We start from the raw sequence: 19,884 nt of genomic DNA, 5'->3' as shown, positions 1-19,884 counted from the left end.
GTTACTCTCTCTTAAATGGACACCTGCTTCGGCCCTTGAGTCCCCTCCACCCCCACCCCTCCCGCTTCTCTCCCTGTCTCCCTCTCTCTCTCTCTCTGTCATGACTTGCTCGTTCTTCGTGCACCAATGGTAAAATGTTTATTTTGTCTTGAATATTTAATATCAGAAGTCCATCTTTTCCCGGTAAGATCACAACGTCAATATTAAAGTTACAATTTCATATTTTTAAGTTATATTTTTAAAATGTATTAAAATAAAGCCCTAAAATAGATGGTATCTATAAACAGTCCTATCTTGTTAAAGAATAATCCTATTAATCCTATAATTCACTATTGCCACTTGAGAAATTGGCAACAATATCATTTTCAACTTCAAATTCTAACGTTTGAAGATATCTATTCCATGGTGGAGAATAGGAACACTAGCGAGGTAATTGGGAGGTAATTGTGTTATTATTTCCGGTGTAAATGAGTTTTAAGTGTGAGAATGACACCTATGATCGTATAATAGTGAGTTGACAACCTATTAAGCAAAATGACATAGAAATAATTACGTTTTGACTTTCTTAGAAAATATGAAATTGTAACTTTAATTTAAATTGACAAATAATTCATGTTTTCAACGAGGAAGACCGGATGATATTGAGTTACGGACTTAGCTACTTTAAAATTATCCAAGTTGACAATCACCATATTAACCTATTGTTTATATCCATTTCGACTTGGATAAATAAGTAGATCGATTTAATCATGTGCGTGCTGTATCATTAAGTCTGTCATTAAATCAGCTGGCGTGGTTTCGATTCCCCGGTTGTACGTGACAAGTAGTAGGGTTGCCTGTCCAATCTCGTATGTTTTCTCCGGGTCCTCCACCTCACCCCCATTGCTAAAGACTCCTACACGCAAGCGAATTAGTGAAATAAAATTGAATCATATGTTAATTAGTCCGGAAATGACCTAGTCTGTGTCGAGTGGACGTTAAACCACATTTCACTCTCTTTATTTTACTTTCAAATACGCCGTGGCACAGATAACTTGACAAGCGCCTAAAATAGAGTTTTGGACAATTATGACCCCACATGTCGGGTGTTCGATCCCTGCATTGGCCGAGAAAGTGCATCCAGATTTTTCGGCGTGGTTTCCCCTTGTCAATGATGCAGGACGGAGGGCCTGACAAGGACGGCTGTCTAGTCGTACGGATGGGACGAAAAACCGAGGTCCCGTGTACACATTGGCGTGCACGTAAAAGATCCCTTGGCAGTTGGAATTCTATATAAGAGTAGGCCGTAGTGCCGCCGCCTGGGCAAAATTTCCCTCATTGCACACTGTATGGCGTATGCCCGTCTTCATTAGCCCAGTTTAGGAGCAGAACAGTGGGACGTTAAATCTCATTTCATTTCATTTCATTTCCAAATATAATGAGGACAATAAGCGTGGAACCTTGGTAATTCTCCCGAGAAGACACATGTAAAGGTCTGTCTACATTCTATCACTTTAAAGCAGTAAAAGGACCGAGAGCCAAGAAGACGTAGCCGAATACTGGTAAACTTGGGGCAACAGGAAGTTTGTCCGTTATTGTCGATTCACGAATCGCACGTGATTCTGTATTCGGCAGTAAAACAGACCCCGTCTACAGTCCATCCGACCATTTCTTCGCTACCTCTAACCGTATGGGGTAAGTGAACGTTCGGTGACCGGCAATAACACAGGTGGATGGGGGAGAGTACTGTCCCGTGCACGCCAACAAACCAGTCAAACGGTCGTCTCCTTGCTAGTCAGCCTCCCATCGTACACTTATGCCTACGGTCGGCAGGGCCGTAACTAAGGGGGGGGGGGCACAGGGGGAAGGGGGGCTTTGTCCCCAGCAAAACGTGTCACACCCCCACACCCCTGTAAAAAAATAGTCGACCTTAAAAACAATAGAAATACATTGTCCCTCAATTTTACAGCACCCTTGAGAACATTTCCCGTCCCCTCGGGGCTCTGAACTAGTACCAGCCCTGACGGTAGGAGGTAGCGAGGAATTGGTCGGGTGCAGGGTAGGTCGGTCTGTTTTAAATGGAATCCCGAATAACGTGCTAGTTCGTTAATTTTCGTTATTCGTCATTCGTGAATCCTGAATGACGGTTCGTTAAAATTCGTCATTCGTGAATCCTGAAAAACTAGCCATCACGTTATTTGTTATTAGAATGCCGAATAACCTGCCAACTTCACGTTACCTAAAATTGGACTGAATACTGTGAGTAATTATGTACATTGATTCTGAATAAGGGTCTTGCACTCCTTATACCCATTTGATCATTTGTATATATTATTAAATCGGATGTTGTGTGGATTTGTCTGATCTAGGAATTGGGTGGATCGTGATTCATGAATCTGTAAGAAAGAAAGAGGGGGGGGGGGGGGGTAACGTCCACTCGACACAAACTAGGTCATTTCGGGACTAACATATGGTTCAATTTTATTTCAATAATTCGCTTGCGCATAGGGATCTTTAGCATTGTGTGAGAGGGGGAAGACCCGGTGAAAATCCACGAGATTGGACAGGCAGCCCTACTCCTTGTCACGTACAACCGAGGAATCGAAACCACGTCAGTTGACTCAATGACAGACCCTGTGATACAGCGCGCACGCGCTTACCATTCGGCCATCCGACCCCCGTGAAACTACAATCGATAAACAGAGATTGTAACACCCAAGTCATATATTTCTGACACTCGAGTCAGTAATGTATACTAAACAGCAAAAAAAAAAACCCACGTCAGTACGATTTCAAAATCAGAGTAGCACTTTAATCAAATCATTCTAGAAAATGACTTACTAAATGGATCAAAGCAATTTTTTGTAAACAGTATGTTGACACATTAGTGATTAATGCATCACAATTCCAAGACATTACGAGAAGGTTTAGAGTCTGTATACAGTCTATACATCAGTATCTGGTGTGTCTACCGCGAGTGTCAATAACAGCAGCGCAGCGTCTGTACACGGAGTGGACCAGACGATTGATGAACATCATTGGCACCTGGAAAAACACTCTCAGAAAAGCCTGGCGCAATCCATCGGATGTGTTTGGTCTCGGTACGACGTTATTAATTCTCCTCTCAATTTCATCCCAAAGATGTTCAATCGTTGTTTCGATGACGTGCGAAATGTGGTATGACGTGGGGTCTGAGAGTTTGATCGATGTAGCGCACTGCTGTGATGCCGCCTCCTCTCCCTGGACCAAGATTTTGGAACACCATAGGACCCACTCTCTCGTTCAGGCCGATTCCACCCCAAACTATTATGCTTGGACCTCTCCATGTGTCTAGTTCCATGACACATTGGTCAAAATAACACTGGCTATATTCTGGTCCTGCCATCTGCAGTTGATACGCAATACCGACTCTCATCTATGAACAGAACAGTTCTCCATTGCCTGTGGCGCCAGTTCTGGTGTTGTTGGGCAAACTGTAGCCGTTCAAGTCGATGGCGAGGGGTGAGAATCGGTCCACGGTAAGGTCTACGGCGATGGGTGTTCTCTCTGGGGAGACGTCGGCGCACTGTATCGGTACTGATGGGTCTTCCGTGTGTTCCCACTGGTTGACGTGCTGTCTCAGATGCCTGTGTGAAGGGATTCTGCACGTGCTGTCGCACAACATGGCGGTCTTGTCGCCTTGTGGTAACCCTTAGTCTAACAGTTCGGGGGCGATCATCCGCGGTGTTGGTGGCTTAAAAGCGTTGCTGAAGCCTGTAGATGGACCGAACATTGACCTGGAAGTGATGAGTCTTCCAGGCGCCTGGTTACTCTGAGTTGTGAGACGTGGCATGCTGCTGACGTTGTAGTGTGAATGATTCAACCAGGTATGGGGGTGCATTTTATAGGGGTGGTCCCCGTGAGCATGAGTTACATGAAAATCATGGAGAACACATTACCATCTCAGAAGTCAGGTTGCGTTTTTGAGAACATTTTCTGGGATCATTTCTGTGTTTTGGAAAGAGCCTTATTGCTCCGGTAAGTTGGAGATGTGGTCACAAATATACAATAAAAACATTTGGCAAGTTTATGCAATGCGTCTATTCAGAGTAACATACGAACATGACGTTTCTTTTGCTGCTTAGTATATAATGATGTTTTATAATGAGATCGACACTGTCTGTTTGTCATTATTGAGTATAATTACATCAAAGAATAGGTACACGTGGGCAATCAGTTTTCGACAACTTCATTGAAATACAATTTTAGCATGACGCATTTTAAAACAAAGGCCAGTGAGGTACAGATCGATCGTGTGGTAGATAAAGTTATATATTAACTTTTGAAATAAGATTGCATTTATAAAGGTGTATTATAAATTAGGTCTAAGCGCTATTCTAAACTACATACTACATAAACGACAGACGGTGTCGATTTCATTAGAAAACATAATTATACATTATTGACTCTAGTGTCAGAAATAGATGACTTGGGTGTCACAATCTATAAATGTATATATTAACTTTTGAAATAAGATTGCATTTGTAAAGGTGTATTATAAATTAGGTCTAAGCGCTATACTAACCTGCATATTAGCCAGTTCGTTAAATCCTGTTTCTCGATTCTGTGATGGAATTATATTCAATAAATACAAACAGACTTGGGTGTTACAATCTATACATTTATATATTAACTTCTAAAATAACGTTGCATTATAAAGGTGTATTATAAATTAGGTCTAAGCGCTATTCTAACCTACATATTAGCCAGTTTGTTAAATCCTGTTTCTATAACTATATAAATTCAAGTCAAACTTCCATTAAATCACTTAGCAGTATCATCATTACTAGAACAAGGTAAGTTTTGTTTTCTGTATTTAGCTGGTTTTTTATTTATCATTATTTATTTTAATTGCGAGTGGGGTATTTCTATGTTAAACCAACTGCCATTTGTATCCGGGCCAAGGAGTTTCAGTGAACATGTGGTATGTTGAGCGGTTAGTCTTTCGAAATGGACAAAAGACCGAGGTCTTCCTCAACCTGCGTATTTGTGACGTGCAAGTAAAATGAAAATACCATTGTTGGAGTTATGCAGCTTGCACCTCCTCCCCACTCTGCCCTAAAACTTTGGACAGTGATTTAAGGTATTAAAAACGGTGAAAGTATTGTTCGTCTCCAAACAGTATTGTTCACACTGTATCCGTGTTGATAGTATCTTTTGTCACACAATTAGTTTTTCTGCAATATTTTGCTATGCACTGGTTAATTGGACATAATATAATCGCAAGTCATGACGTAACGTTATGTAAACATATTTGGTCGAATTTGGAGCTCAGTTTAAAGCGTAATGATATTGTTAAGCAGTAAGCTATTGGTTGTTAATAGGACTATTGACTAGTCATAATTTAGAACAGACATTTGCTTCCATTACAGCAGTGTTAAGTGAGATTAGCTCTAATCAAACGAAACACTGCGAGAAATATGTATGTATGTATGCCTACGTAATTGGAAGACGATGATGGCATCATGCAGTGTCAGATGTCCTTAACAGGAACCTGGCAAATCCCCTCCTGCCAAAATTCCTGGATCCGTCTTCATACCCGCGTGTGAATCTTTGCTATCACAAGCAATTGATCATTTATAAACCTATAAATATACTAAAATGTATGTTCGGTCTTTTCAACTGAACAACTCGACGCTGTTCCTAGCCATGCTCAGACCATGGCATCTTTATGCAGGTCATCTTGAGACTAACATATAACATTCTTTGTTTATCTATGGTTGCCGCGGGGCTGTTGTTACAATCAGTATGCTCACGAATATTGATAAAAGATACATAACAAGCTTAGAACATTTACTGCCTGAAACAGTTCAAAGCAACCCATAGTCCATAGACAGATGTACCGTCTCTAAATCTACTTTGGAATCTACAACTTTGTCCGACATTATGGGCATTTGATGATATGTGGTTTTATATAAATGACATCTCGAAAGACAATTCCACCCTTTCAATTATGAATAATATAACTTCAGAGAGAAAATGTTTAAAATATAATTAATTTCCATTTGTGATAGTTTTGCATTGATGAAGTTTACTTACTATTTAGTCGAGTCTACCTTTCTTTTTGCATTGATGAAGTTCACTAACTATTTAGTCAAGTCTAACTCTCATGTTTTTGTCTGTCAAACCTCGTGTGTTTTCTCCTGGTCCTCCGGTTTTCTCCCACCGTTAAAGACCCCTACGCGCAAGCGATTTATAGAAATAAAAAGAAATTTTATGTTAGTCCCGAAATGACCATTTATGAGAGAGAGAGAGAGAGAGAGAGAGAGAGAGAGAGAGAGAGCATTAATGGTAAGAGAATGTTATTCAAATAAATCCTTTATTATTTCAGATGAAATTATTGGCTGGTGTTTTGATTTTCGGACTACTTTTTGTCCATACAGAGGCATGGTTGACCCCAAGCATCCGAATCCCAGCCGTCCGAATCCCAAGCATCCCACCAGTCCGAAGCATCCCAATGCCACGAATACCAGATATCCGAATCCCACGAATTGGATGGAAAAAACGGGATGTGATTCAAGACTCTCAGTAAGGTAAAGCATTTTCATTGTCAATGTAATTAGTAACATTCCAATTACTTTGTAAATGTAACCATTAGGTTGTTAGTATTTGACCATTACATGTCATTAGGGGTGTAATTAATTAGGGGTACAATCCTCCATTACTTATTACATGACCATTACGTTAAAACTTGCAATCATTACATTTTGTTACACATTACCCTAGCTTTGAGCTGTCTATAAGACCAGAATCTATGTACTGAATTATGTTCGTATCGTCATGTTTCCTCTTTCAAAGCATAATGAACTAATCTTTAATACACTTGCCTTACTATTCATTCTAAATTTAATTCCGAAATGAACTAGTTTGTGTCGAGTGGACGTTAAACCCCATTTCTCTCTCTCTCATTCTACATGTCTTTGGGTCAATAATATATTAATGAATTCGGGCAGGTATTGGCATCGTGCCTGATAGTTGTACCGGTTTTCGTACACGAGGCAGAGTCTGCTTACTCTTTCTAGAACATAAAATATTAGTCAACTGTGAAATAAATAAAGGGGTTCATCTAACTATATATTGATATACTCTTTATTCAGTTGTGAAAGACTTTGTGGGTTGTCTCTGCTGTTTTCATATACGTTTTGTATTCGGATTGTCTGATTCATGTATAAAAACTAAATTGTTTTTCTTTTTTTTTGTTTCAGACGATAGTGATAAAGATATGACCTGGTTATGTCCCTGGAATAACGACATTGATAGTGATAAGGATTTGACCTAAGACCTTGGAATAATGACCTGGCTATATCCCCGGAATAACGACATTGAAATTATAATTTATATGATAAAGCTGTATTGATCATCGTAACTGCATAACAAATAAATTAAATATTTTATTTGACATTATGTGTGGTCTTTTTTAGTTGGGGGGGGGGGGGGTGGCCGAATGGTTAGCGTGTGTGCGTTGTATCATAAGGTCTGTCATTGATTCAACTGGTCGCCTGTCCAACCTCGTGTGGTTTTTTCTCGGTTTCCTCCCACTGCTAAAGACCCCTAACGCGCAAGTAATTTATTGAAATAACCATATGTTAGTCTCGAAATAACCTAGTTTGTGTCGAGTGGACGTTAAACCTCATTTCTCTTTTTTGGAGGGATGAAGAACTTACAATTAGCCCCTAGACACCAACCCACCCTCTTGTCGTCAACTCTCCAATTTCTAAAATTCGTTTATGCAATGTGTTGGACACTTGGGAATTCCAAGGTGGGAGTGGGGGAGGGGTGATATCGTCACCCCAGAGGAACAGTTGGGAAACCCAGTTTTTACGAAGGACTTTTCCGAGATATTATGATATTTCCCGCCAATTTTAGGAATTCCACACTGTAATACTCTTAGTATTTTTATTTTATTTTACTTTCAAATACGCCGTGGCACAGATAACTTGACAAGCGCCTAAAATAGAGTTTTGGACAATTATGACCCCAAATGTCGGGTGTTCGATCCCTGCATTGGCCGAGAAAGTGCATCCAGATTTTTCGGCGTGGTTTCCCCTTGTCAATGATGCAGGACGGAGGGCCTGACAAGGACGGCTGTCTAGTCGTACGGATGGGACGAAAAACCGAGGTCCCGTGTACACATTGGCGTGCACGTAAAAGATCCCTTGGCAGTTGGAATTCTATATAAGAGTAGGCCGTAGTGCCGCCGCCTGGGCAAAATTTCCCTCATTGCACACTGTATGGCGTATGCCCGTCTTCATTATCCCAGTTTCGGAGCAGAACAGTGGGACTAATGTGCCTATTCCTAGCTTTGACTTTGACTAGTTTGAGGAATAGACTGATGATAGTGATAGACCCATCCCAGAAAAAAATTAGGTGAATCCTAATAATTAATATTATTATTAATGACCAACCACAGACAAGAAAATTACGAGGAAGGCAAAAATTATGTGATTAAAGTAACTAGGCTAAATAATAAAAAAAAAACATATTCACATTTATGATTTCACATTCTCATTTATTTAAAGTCATAAGACTCATACAGAATTAATAACAGTTATATATATATATATATATTTAATGTATATACAATAAGAGAATAAAATAATATGAAGGCCAATTATTCTAGTAAATTGTAGAAAAAAAATAAAGTGGTAAACTAGTCCTTTTGGAGAAAATATTTTCAAAACTGGATTGTTTAAAGGGACAATAACACTCTTGCTGGCTTGACAGCTCCAGAAAATAAAAAAAATAGTCTTATTCTAAGTACTAGATGTGTTAGTGTCTTACCTGTTGCGTAAATTATCCATTAAATCCTATTTTACTTGTCCAGAAGGTTCAAAAATATTTTTAAATCCAAGTCACATTTGAAAAGCTTTACGTCAGGCTTTTCGAATCATTTAGTTGAATTTTTCCAATTTTTTAAATTTGGTGTGTTAAGATGAAATTTGTATCATCAATTAATTGGAATATTGTAAAATAGTACAATTTGTTGACCAGAATAAAGATTGGGACATATTATTCAGTTACAACAAGAGTGGTATTGAGCCTTTAAATTAATTCAATATTTAATTGGGAAGATTATTATTAAACCAATTAAAACAGGATTTTTTGTAGTTAATTTACACTTTGTTACCTCTTATCTGTGATATTCTTATTATTTTAAATTATCTTTTATCTGTGAAAAATCTCCCTTATCACTAGCATATTATTAGGCCTAATAATAAAATAATTTCAAATTGTTAAAAAATAAAACCAGGCAAACTAGCATATTAATTATTATTGTTACTATAGTATTATAGATAGGATAGGCCTGTATCGTGTTTTTCTTTTTAATGAATTATCCAAAACATTTACTTAGTAACTTAGGCCTCGTTAGTTTTAATGTCAAATAAAGTAATTATTATCAATTGTATACATAGGCCTATACAGTACTTCACGTCACGTCTTCGGTTCAACGGACCTAGGCTAGGGCCTAGACAGTCAACTCAAGTCCAGGGAGTCAAGTGGGTGCTTTGCTTGCCGCTTAGCCTTGGCCTTCTTAGATAGGGAAGACCGTAAATAATGTCGCGCTGTCGCAATCTCAAAGATGACATTTGTGATGCCAAAAATGGTAGATGGACAATTAAATGGCCCACTGGGGTAGGGTAGTGTTGACAGACTGCCTCAATGGTCAATAGACAAGTAGGCTTAGTTCTAGTACGATGTCAACAACATTGACAACAATGAATGTCAAAAGATAAGTGCAAGGAAGCGCGGTGCTTGTGCAAAGCTCTTTTCCGGTAACACAGGAGCGTAATTGAAAATGTCACCCACAGACTGTTGATTAAAAAAAAATTCAGCCGGAACCGGATACACTGGGCAAAACAGGCAATGCGCATGTCAACTTACCAAATCTCGTCCAAGCGAGATCACGTAACTAACAAAAATAATTCTATCCACCAAATCTCGCCCAAGCGAGATTACTCGCCTCATAGAACTATTTCTATGACGCATCTAATCAATGACGTCACATATTTTTTTACGTCAATGAAAATAATTCTCACACTTTTTTGTTCTTTTTTTAAAAACAAAATTAATGTATAAAATTTAGATCTCAATAAAAACTAAATTATTTAATATTTTTTGTATCACCTGAGAAAATTAATTATGAATGAAGGTTTTATATTTAACAATAATCAGCTTCGCTCTACTCAGGCAATGCCTGTTACATATTAATAATAATTTTACAGTAAAACTTACCTGTGACAAGTAACAGAATGTTGTCGATCTTTATATCTGGCCTTTTACTTTGACTTTAGTGCAGACGGCATGATTTTATTCAAAGTCGAGTAGGAGCGTAATTGAAAATGTCACCCACAGACTGTTGATTAAAAAAAAATTCAGACAGGAACCGGATACACTGGGGAAAACAGGCAATGCGCATGTCAACTTACCAAATCTCGACCAAACGAGATCACGTAACTAACAAAAATAATTCTGGGAGATGCTAATTGTAGGGCGGTTGGGGAGGTTCGGGAATTTCCGGAGCCCAAAATGGCCGATTTTTATAAATGAGTGTTTTGGGGAATACTAACCCGAACCCTAACCATAACCCTTTTAAGAGGGGTAAACATTAAATTAGATCCAAGTTCAGTCTTCTAAAAAGGGTTAGGGTTAGGATTAGGGGTTAGTATTCCCCAAAATTTTCATTTATATAAAGCGGCCATTTTGGATTCCGGAAACACCCGAACCTCCCGAACCGGCCTACAATTAGCATCTTAATTCTACACACCGAATTTCGTCCAAGCGAGATTACGCGCCTCATAGAACTATTTCTATGACGCGTCTAATCAATGACGTCACATATTTTTTTACGTCAATGAAAATAATTCTCACACTTTTTTGTTCTTTTTTTTTTAAAAAAAATTAATGTATAAAATTTAGATCTAAATAAAAATCAATTTTGAAAAACTAAATTATTTAACATTGTTTGTATCACTCGAGAAAATTAATTATGAAGGTTTTATATTTGACAATAATTAGCTTCGCTCTACTCAGGCAATGCCTGTTTCATATTAATACTCCTTGGACTAGACAACCTGCTCTAAATGACGTCAGGCTGTTTCCTACGTCACTGCGCTATTCTGACTTCAATATAGAGACAGGTAGCGGGCAGCCATCTTGCCAGGAGGAATTCCTCCCGGAAGTGCACATCTCTTTCTGCGCACATTACCAATGTAAACAAAAACATGATCGGACGCTGAAGTATGCAATAAAGATGTCAACACCAATTATATGCAGCGGTAGTTTATGTTTAGCTTGTGGATTAGTGCCGAAACTATGCAATTTTTTCTCATTAATGGAATTTAGGATCTGGAAGAGTTATTATGGCGTGACGGATTAGCCAATGAAATCATCTGTTACAGCGACTTCATGTGGGTAAAACTTTAGAAACGTCAACGCTGATTGATTAATCAATATCTAACGTCATAGGACCTCTGAATCGAAATTTAAATACAACCGGCCAGATCTTCATGTACTGTAGGCCATCGAAAGTTTAAAAAACGGAACGAAATATAGATCTGTATTCTAATCAGATTGTTTCTCTTTCAGACTAATGAAAATATTAGTTTGCTGAAATATAAAATATAGCCCCCCCACCCCCCCCAATGTAATATTTTTGGAAATATTTTAATATTTTATCGAAATGAAATGAAATGGGGTTTAACGTCCTACTGTTCTGCCCCGAGCAGAAAACAAAACTTACCTTGTTCTAGTAATGATGATACTGCTAAGTGATTTAATGAAAGTTTGACTTGTATTTATATAAGTATAGAAACAACGCCCAGACCTAATTTTATAATACACCTTTATAAATGCAATCTTATTTCAGAAGTTAATAAATAAATTTATCTACCACACGATCAATCTGTATCTCAGGTCATTTCGGGTTCCTTTTTATTTCAATAATTCGCTTGCGCGTAGGAGTCTTTAGCACTGTGTGTGTGTGGTGTGGTGGGGGGGGGCTGGAGGACCTGGAGAAAACCCAAGAGATTGGACAGGCAGCCCTACTCCTTGTCACGTACAACCGGGGAATGGAAACCACACCAGTTGACTCAATAACAGACCTTATCATACAGCGCGCTCGTGCTAACCATTCGGCCCCCCACCCTCCCGTGAATCTGTTACCTACAATCAATAACTAGAATCAATCATGTATAATGATATTTTATAATGAGATCGACACTGTCTGTCTGTCTGTCATTATTGAGTATAATTACATCAAAGAATCGGTACACGTGGACAATTAGTTTTCGACAACTTCACTGAATAAAAATTGTAGCATGACGCATTTTAGAACAAAGGCCAGTGAGGTACAGATTGATCGTGTGGTAGATAAAGTTATATATTAACTTTTGAAATAAGATTGCATTTATAAAAGTGTATTATAAATTAGGTCTTAGCGCTATTCTAAACTACATATTAGTCAGTTTGTTAAATCCTGTTTCTCGATTCTGTGATGCAATAATAAATAATAATGACAGACAGACGGTGTCGATTTCATTAGAAAACATAATTATACATTATTGACTCTAGTGTCAGAAATAGATGACTTGGGTGTCACAATCTATAAATGTATATATTAACTTTTGAAATAAGATTGCATTTGTAAAGGTGTATTATAAATTAGGTCTAAGCGCTATACTAACCTGCATATTAGCCAGTTCGTTAAATCCTGTTTCTCGATTCTGTGATGGAATTATATTCAATAAATACAAACAGACTTGGGTGTTACAATCTATACATTTATATATTAACTTCTAAAATAACGTTGCATTATAAAGGTGTATTATAAATTAGGTCTAAGCGCTATTCTAACCTACATATTAGCCAGTTTGTTAAATCCTGTTTCTATAACTATATAAATTCATATCAAACTTCCATTAAATCACTTAGCAGTATCATCATTACTAGAACAAGGTAAGTTTTGTTTTCTGTATTTCGCTGGTTTATTATTTATCATTATTTATTTTAATTGCGAGTGGGTTATTTCTATGTTAAATCAACTGCCATTTGTATCCGGGCCAAGGAGTTTCAGTGAACATGTGGTATGTTGAGCGGTTAGTCTTTCGAAATGGACAAAAGACCGAGGTCTTCCTCAACCTGCGTATTTGTGACGTGCAAGTAAAATGAAAATACCATTGTTGGAGTTATGCAGCTTGCACCTCCTCCCCACTCTGCCCTAAAACTTTGGACAGTGATTTAAGGTATTAAAAACGGTGAAAGTATTGTTCGTCTCCAAACAGTATTGTTCACACTGTATCCGTGTTGATAGTATCTTTTGTCACACAATTAGTTTTTCTGCAATATTCTGCTATGCACTGGTTAATTGGACATAATATAATCGCAAGTCATGACGTAACGTTATGTAAACATATTTGGTCGAATTTGGAGCTCTGTTTAAAGCGTAATGATATTGTTAAGCAGTAAGCTATTGGTTGTTAATCGGACTATTGACTAGTCATAATTTGGAACATAAATTTGCTTCCATTACAGCAGTGTTAAGTGGGATTAGCTCTAATCAAATGAAACACTGCGAGAAATATGTATGTATGTATGCCTACGTAATTGGAAGACGATGGTCGCATCATGCAGTGTCAGATGTCCTTAACAGGAACCTGGCAAATCCCCTCCTGCCAAAATTCCTGGATCCGTCTTCATACCCGCGTGTGAATCTTTGCTATCACAAGCAATTGATCATTTATAAACCTATAAATATACTAAAATGTATGTTCGGTCTTTTCAACTGAACAACTCGACGCTGTTCCTAGCCATGCTCAGACCATGGCATCTTTATGCAGGTCATCTTCAGACTAACATATAACATTCTTTGTTTATCTATGGTTGCCGCGGGGCTGTTGTTACAATCAGTATGCTCACGAATATTGATAAAAGATACATAACAAGCTTAGAACATTTACTGCCTGAAACAGTTCAAAGCAACCCATAGTCCATAGACAGATGTACCGTCTCTAAATCTACTTTGGAATCTACAACTTTGTCCGACATTATGGGCATTTGATGATATGTGGTTTTATATAAATGACATCTCGAAAGACAATTCCACCCTTTCAATTATGAATAATATAACTTCAGAGAGAAAATGTTTAAAATATAATTAATTTCCATTTGTGATAGTTTTGCATTGATGAAGTTCACTTACTATTTAGTCGAGTCTACCTTTCTTTTTGCATTGATGAAGTTCACTAACTATTTAGTCAAGTCTAACTCTCATGTTTTTGTCTGTCAAACCTCGTGTGTTTTCTCCTGGTCCTCCGGTTTTCTCCCACCGTTAAAGACCCCTACGCGCAAGCGATTTATAGAAATAAAAAGAAATTTTATGTTAGTCCCGAAATGACCATTTATGAGAGAGAGAGAGAGATAGAGAGAGAGAGAGAGCATTAATGGTAAGAGAATGTTATTCAAATAAATCCTTTATTATTTCAGATGAAATTATTGGCTGGTGTTTTGATTTTCGGACTACTTTTTGTCCATACAGAGGCATGGTTGACCCCAAGCATCCGAATCCCAGCCGTCCGAATCCCAAGCATCCCACCAATCCGAAGCATCCCAATGCCACGAATACCAGATATCCGAATCCCACGAATTGGATGGAAAAAACGGGATGTGATTCAAGACTCTCAGTAAGGTAAAGCATTTTCATTGTCAATGTAATTAGTAACATTCCAATTACTTTGTAAATGTAACCATTAGGTTGTTAGTATTTGACCATTACATGTCATTAGGGGTGTAATTAATTAGGGGTACAATCCTCCATTACTTATAACATGACCATTACGTTAAAACTTGCAATCATTACATTTTGTTACACATTACCCTAGCTTTTAGCTGTCTATAAGACCAGAATCTATGTACTGAATTATGTTCGTATCGTCATGTTTCCTCTTTCAAAGCATAATGAACTAATCTTTAATACACTTGCCTTACTATTCATTCTAAATTTAATTCCGAAATGAACTAGTTTGTGTCGAGTGGACGTTAAACCCCATTTCTCTCTCTCTCATTCTACATGTCTTTGGGTCAATAATATATTAATGAATTCGGGCAGGTATTGGCATCGTGCCTGATAGTTGTACCGGTCTTCGTACACGAGGCAGAGTCTGCTTACTCTTTCTAGAACATAAAATATTAGTCAACTGTGAAATAAATAAAGGGGTTCATCTAACTATATATTTTATATACTCTTTATTCAGTTGTGAAAGACTTTGTGGGTTGTCTCTGCTGTTTTCATATACTTTTTGTATTCGGATTGTCTGATTCATGTATAAAAACTAAATTGTTTTTCTATTTTTTTGTTTCAGACGATAGTGATAAAGATATGACCTGGTTATGTCCCTGGAATAACGACATTGATAGTGATAAGGATTTGACCTAAGACCTTGGAATAATGACCTGGCTATATCCCCGGAATAACGACATTGAAATTATAATTTATATGATAAAGCTGTATTGATCATCGTAACTGCATAACAAATAAATTAAATATTTTATTTGACATTATGTGTGGTCGTTTTTAGTTGGGGGGGGGGGCGTGGCCGAATGGTTAGCGTGTGTGCGTTGTATCATAAGGTCTGTCATTGATTCAACTGGTCGCCTGTCCAACCTCGTGTGGTTTTTTCTCGGTTTCCTCCAACTGCTAAAGACCCCTAACGCGCAAGTAATTTATTGAAATAACCATATGTTAGTCTCGAAATAACCTAGTTTGTGTCGAGTGGACGTTAAACCTCATTTCTCTTTTTTGGAGGGATGAAGAACTTACAATCAGCCCCTAGACACCAACCCACCCTCTTGTCGTCAACTCTCCAATTTCTAAAATTCGTTTATGCAATGTGTTGGACACTTGGGAATTCCAAGGTGGGAGTGGGGGAGGGGTGATATCGTCACCCCAGAGGAACAGTTGGGAAACCCAGTTTTTACGAGGGACCTTTCCGAGATATTATGATATTTCCCGCCAATTTTAGGAATTCCACACTGTATTACTTTTAGTAGAATTTTTGCTCTTGAAATAAGATGCCTTTATATTTCATTAATTAATATCTTTGGCAAGTTAGTAATTTCAAACATATTCGCATAATATGTGATATGTACTTAAAATACTTAAATCAACTTAGTCTGTAATTGATAGTTGACACATAAAAAAAGCGATTTATCGAAAACATATATCACTCATTTACCACCGAATTACACGTGAGTGGAATTATTCTAATTGCATCATTTGGTTTAAGGTAACCAATCATTTTGTTAATTACACAAGTTCAGGGCCATGATCACGCGTTATTGAGCATGATATTCACTTACCTTTAAAAGAAACCGGGGAACCCTGTAAGTCAGACTTGCATTTGATTCCAGAGATCGAGGGTACATCTGAGTTTCTAGACAGCCGAGAGGCTGGATAGGGTGGAGAAGTGGTTTTAGCTATATATACTATTCAAAAAAAGTAGGGGATATTTGATTTTTAAGTGTTATTAAAGTCACCTAATGAAACTGACGAAGAAACAAATGACAAAATGAAATGAAGTTCACATTCATCGATTTATTCCAAATGATCGTTAGACTAAGTAAGGCACAGACTGACCATTATAAGGGTAAAATGATACCCGGGGTCAAACAGCAAAGTTACCACAGCATCACAACCAAGTCAGTAACGGGTAAATCCTCCTCTGTTTGCCAAACAAGCATTGATCCGACGTGGCATACTCCTAATGAGACGTCTAAGGTCATTTTGGTCCAGATTGTCCCATTCCTGTTGCAACGCAGCAGCAAGTTCTTGGACATTGGCAGGACGTTGTTGACGTTGACGTAACCTCTGTCCAAGCATGTCCCAGACATGCTCGATGGGGGAGAGGTCGGGACTCAGTGCTGGCCAAGGTAATGTGGTGATGTTCTGTTGTTGGAGGTAACCTGTAACGATCCTGGCCCTGTGACATCTTGCGTTGTCATCCTGGAAGATGAAACGACGGCCATGACGTCGTGCGAACGGCACAACATGGACTGCCAAGATGTTGTCCCGGTAGTACTGGCCTGTAACACGCCCTGCAACAACATGTAAAGCCGTTCTTCCAGCAACAGTGATGCCTCCCCACACCATAACAGAACCACCCCCAAATCGATCATGTCTGATGACGTTAACGTCTTGGAAGCGCTCGTTTCGACGACGCCACACCCTCCTACGTCTGTCCAAAAAATCAACAGTGAACCTTGACTCATCTGAAAACATCACATTGCTCCAGCGTCGATTATCCCAGTGTTGACGATCCCTACACCAACGACGTCTTGCCTGAATGTGATGATCTCTCAAACAAGGGATCACGCGAGGACGTCGGGCGCGAAGGTGACCCCTATGCAGTCGATTCCGAATCGTCTGGCCACTCACTCTCACACCAGTGTCTGTTTGAAGACGAGCGCTGATCTGATTTGCTGTGATGACACGATTTCTCAAGGCCAAGGTACGGATAAATCGATCTGGGCTTGAGTTGTCGCCCTTGGTCGACCTGAGCGTGGTCTGTCCTGTACAGATTGTGTATCACGGTATCTGGACCATAGCCTGCTTATGACAGACTGAGAAACATTCATCGTCCGCGCCACAACCGCCTGTGTTGTGCCGATCTGTAGCATGCCAAGGGCACGTAACCTTTCATTTTGGGTAAGCCGACGCATATCAAAATTTGTTTCCTGGTCACTAAAACAATTAAACTGATGTTTCCACCCTGGAATTCAATGCCACAATGACTGTAACATTCAAAGTCAGAGTCGTGCAAATCTTGGGTTGGACCCCCATGATGATCCCAAGCATCACCTGCATTCCATGCGGTAGCTATTGGTGCGTTTGGGCGTCACATGTAACTGGAAATGTTTCTTCTGTTAGGTTCTATAGTGATTGTTTTCGTAGTCATTTGCATATTTTAGTATTATGCCCCCAAAATCAAATATCCCCTACTTTTTGTGAAGAGTATACAATACTATACTATTCAAAAAAAGTGCAGACGGCATGATTTTATTCAAAGTCGAGTAGGAGCGTAATTGAAAATGTCACCCACAGACTGTTGATTAAAAAAAAAATTCAGACAGGAACCGGATACACTGGGGAAAACAGGCAATGCGCATGTCAACTTACCAAATCTCGACCAAACAAGATCACGTAACTAACAAAAATAATTCTGGGAGATGCTAATTGTAGGGCGGTTGGGGAGGTTCGGGAATTTCCGGAGCCCAAAATGGCCGATTTTTATAAATGAGTATTTTGGGGAATACTAACCCGAACCCTAACCATAACCCTTTTAAGAGGGGTAAACATTAAATTAGATCCAAGTTCAGTCTTATAAAAAGGGTTAGGGTTAGGATTAGGGGTTAGTATTTCCCAAAATTTTCATTTATATAAAGCGGCCATTTTGGATTCCGGAAACACCCGAACCTCCCCAACCGGCCTACAATTAGCATCTTAATTCTACACACCGAATTTCGTCCAAGCGAGATTACGCGCCTCATAGAACTATTTCTATGACGCGTCTAATCAATGACGTCACATATTTTTTTACGTCAATGAAAATAATTCTCACACTTTTTTGTTCTTTTTTTTTTAAAAAAAAATTAATGTATAAAATTTAGATCTAAATAAAAATCAATTTTGAAAAACTAAATTATTTAACATTGTTTGTATCACTCGAGAAAATTAATTATGAAGGTTTTATATTTGACAATAATTAGCTTCGCTCTACTCAGGCAATGCCTGTTTCATATTAATACTCCTTGGACTAGACAACCTGCTCTAAATGACGTCAGGCTGTTATCTTACGTCACTGCGCTATTCTGACTTCAATATAGAGACAGGTAGCGGGCAGCCATCTTGCCAGGAGGAATTCCTCCCGGAAGTGCACATCTCTTTCTGCGCACATTACCAATGTAAACAAAAACATGATCGGACGCTGAAGTATGCAATAAAGATGTCAACACCAATTAAATGCAGCGGTAGTTTATGTTTAGCTTGTGGATTAGAGCCGAAACTATGCAATTTTTTCTCATTAATGGAATTTAGGATCTGGAAGAGTTATTATGGCGTGACGGATTAGCCAATGAAATCATCTGTTACAGCGACTTCATGTGGGTAAAACTTTAGAAACGTCAACGCTGATTGATTAATCAATATCTAACGTCATAGGACCTCTGACTCGAAATTTAAATACAACCGGCCAGATCTTCATGTACTGTAGGCCATCGAAAGTTTAAAAAACGGAACGAAATATAGATCTGTATTCTAATCAGATTGTTTCTCTTTCAGACTAATGAAAATATTAGTTTGCTGAAATATAAAATATAGCCCCCCCCCCCCCAATGTAATATTTTTGGAAATATTTTAATATTTTATCGAAATGAAATGAAATGGGGTTTAACGTCCTACTGTTCTGCCCCGAGCAGAAAACAAAACTTACCTTGTTCTAGTAATGATGATACTGCTAAGTGATTTAATGAAAGTTTGACTTGTATTTATATAAGTATAGAAACAGCGCCCAGACCTAATTTTATAATACACCTTTATAAATGCAATCTTATTTCAGAAGTTAATAAATAAATTTATCTACCACACGATCAATCTGTATCTCAGGTCATTTCGGGTTCCTTTTTATTTCAATAATTCGCTTGCGCGTAGGAGTCTTTAGCACTGTGTGTGTGTGGTGTGGTGGGGGGGGGGCTGGAGGACCTGGAGAAAACCCACGAGATTGGACAGGCAGCCCTACTCCTTGTCACGTACAACCGGGGAATGGAAACCACACCAGTTGACTCAATAACAGACCTTATCATACAGCGCGCTCGTGC

At 38.5% G+C, this 19,884-nt stretch overlaps 2 long non-coding RNA genes across 2 annotated transcripts; both read left to right on the top strand.

Annotated features, from left to right (window-relative positions):
- The first annotated feature begins 4,727 nt into the window (after positions 1-4,727).
- Positions 4,728-7,417, top strand: LOC130012268 (uncharacterized). Its single transcript, XR_008787658.1, has 3 exons — positions 4,728-4,814; positions 6,350-6,551; positions 7,224-7,417. It is a non-coding gene; the product is annotated as an uncharacterized LOC130012268 (long non-coding RNA).
- A 5,465-nt stretch (positions 7,418-12,882) lies between these two features.
- On the top strand, positions 12,883-15,568 carry LOC126816487 (uncharacterized). Its single transcript, XR_007678401.2, has 3 exons — positions 12,883-12,972; positions 14,500-14,701; positions 15,375-15,568. It is a non-coding gene; the product is annotated as an uncharacterized LOC126816487 (long non-coding RNA).
- The last annotated feature ends 4,316 nt before the right edge of the window (positions 15,569-19,884 follow it).

Source organism: Patella vulgata, chromosome 3 (assembly GCF_932274485.2).
Source record: "Patella vulgata chromosome 3, xgPatVulg1.2, whole genome shotgun sequence".
Classification (NCBI taxonomy): Eukaryota; Metazoa; Mollusca; class Gastropoda; family Patellidae; genus Patella; species Patella vulgata.
This window is presented reverse-complemented; position numbering and strand designations above follow the sequence as displayed.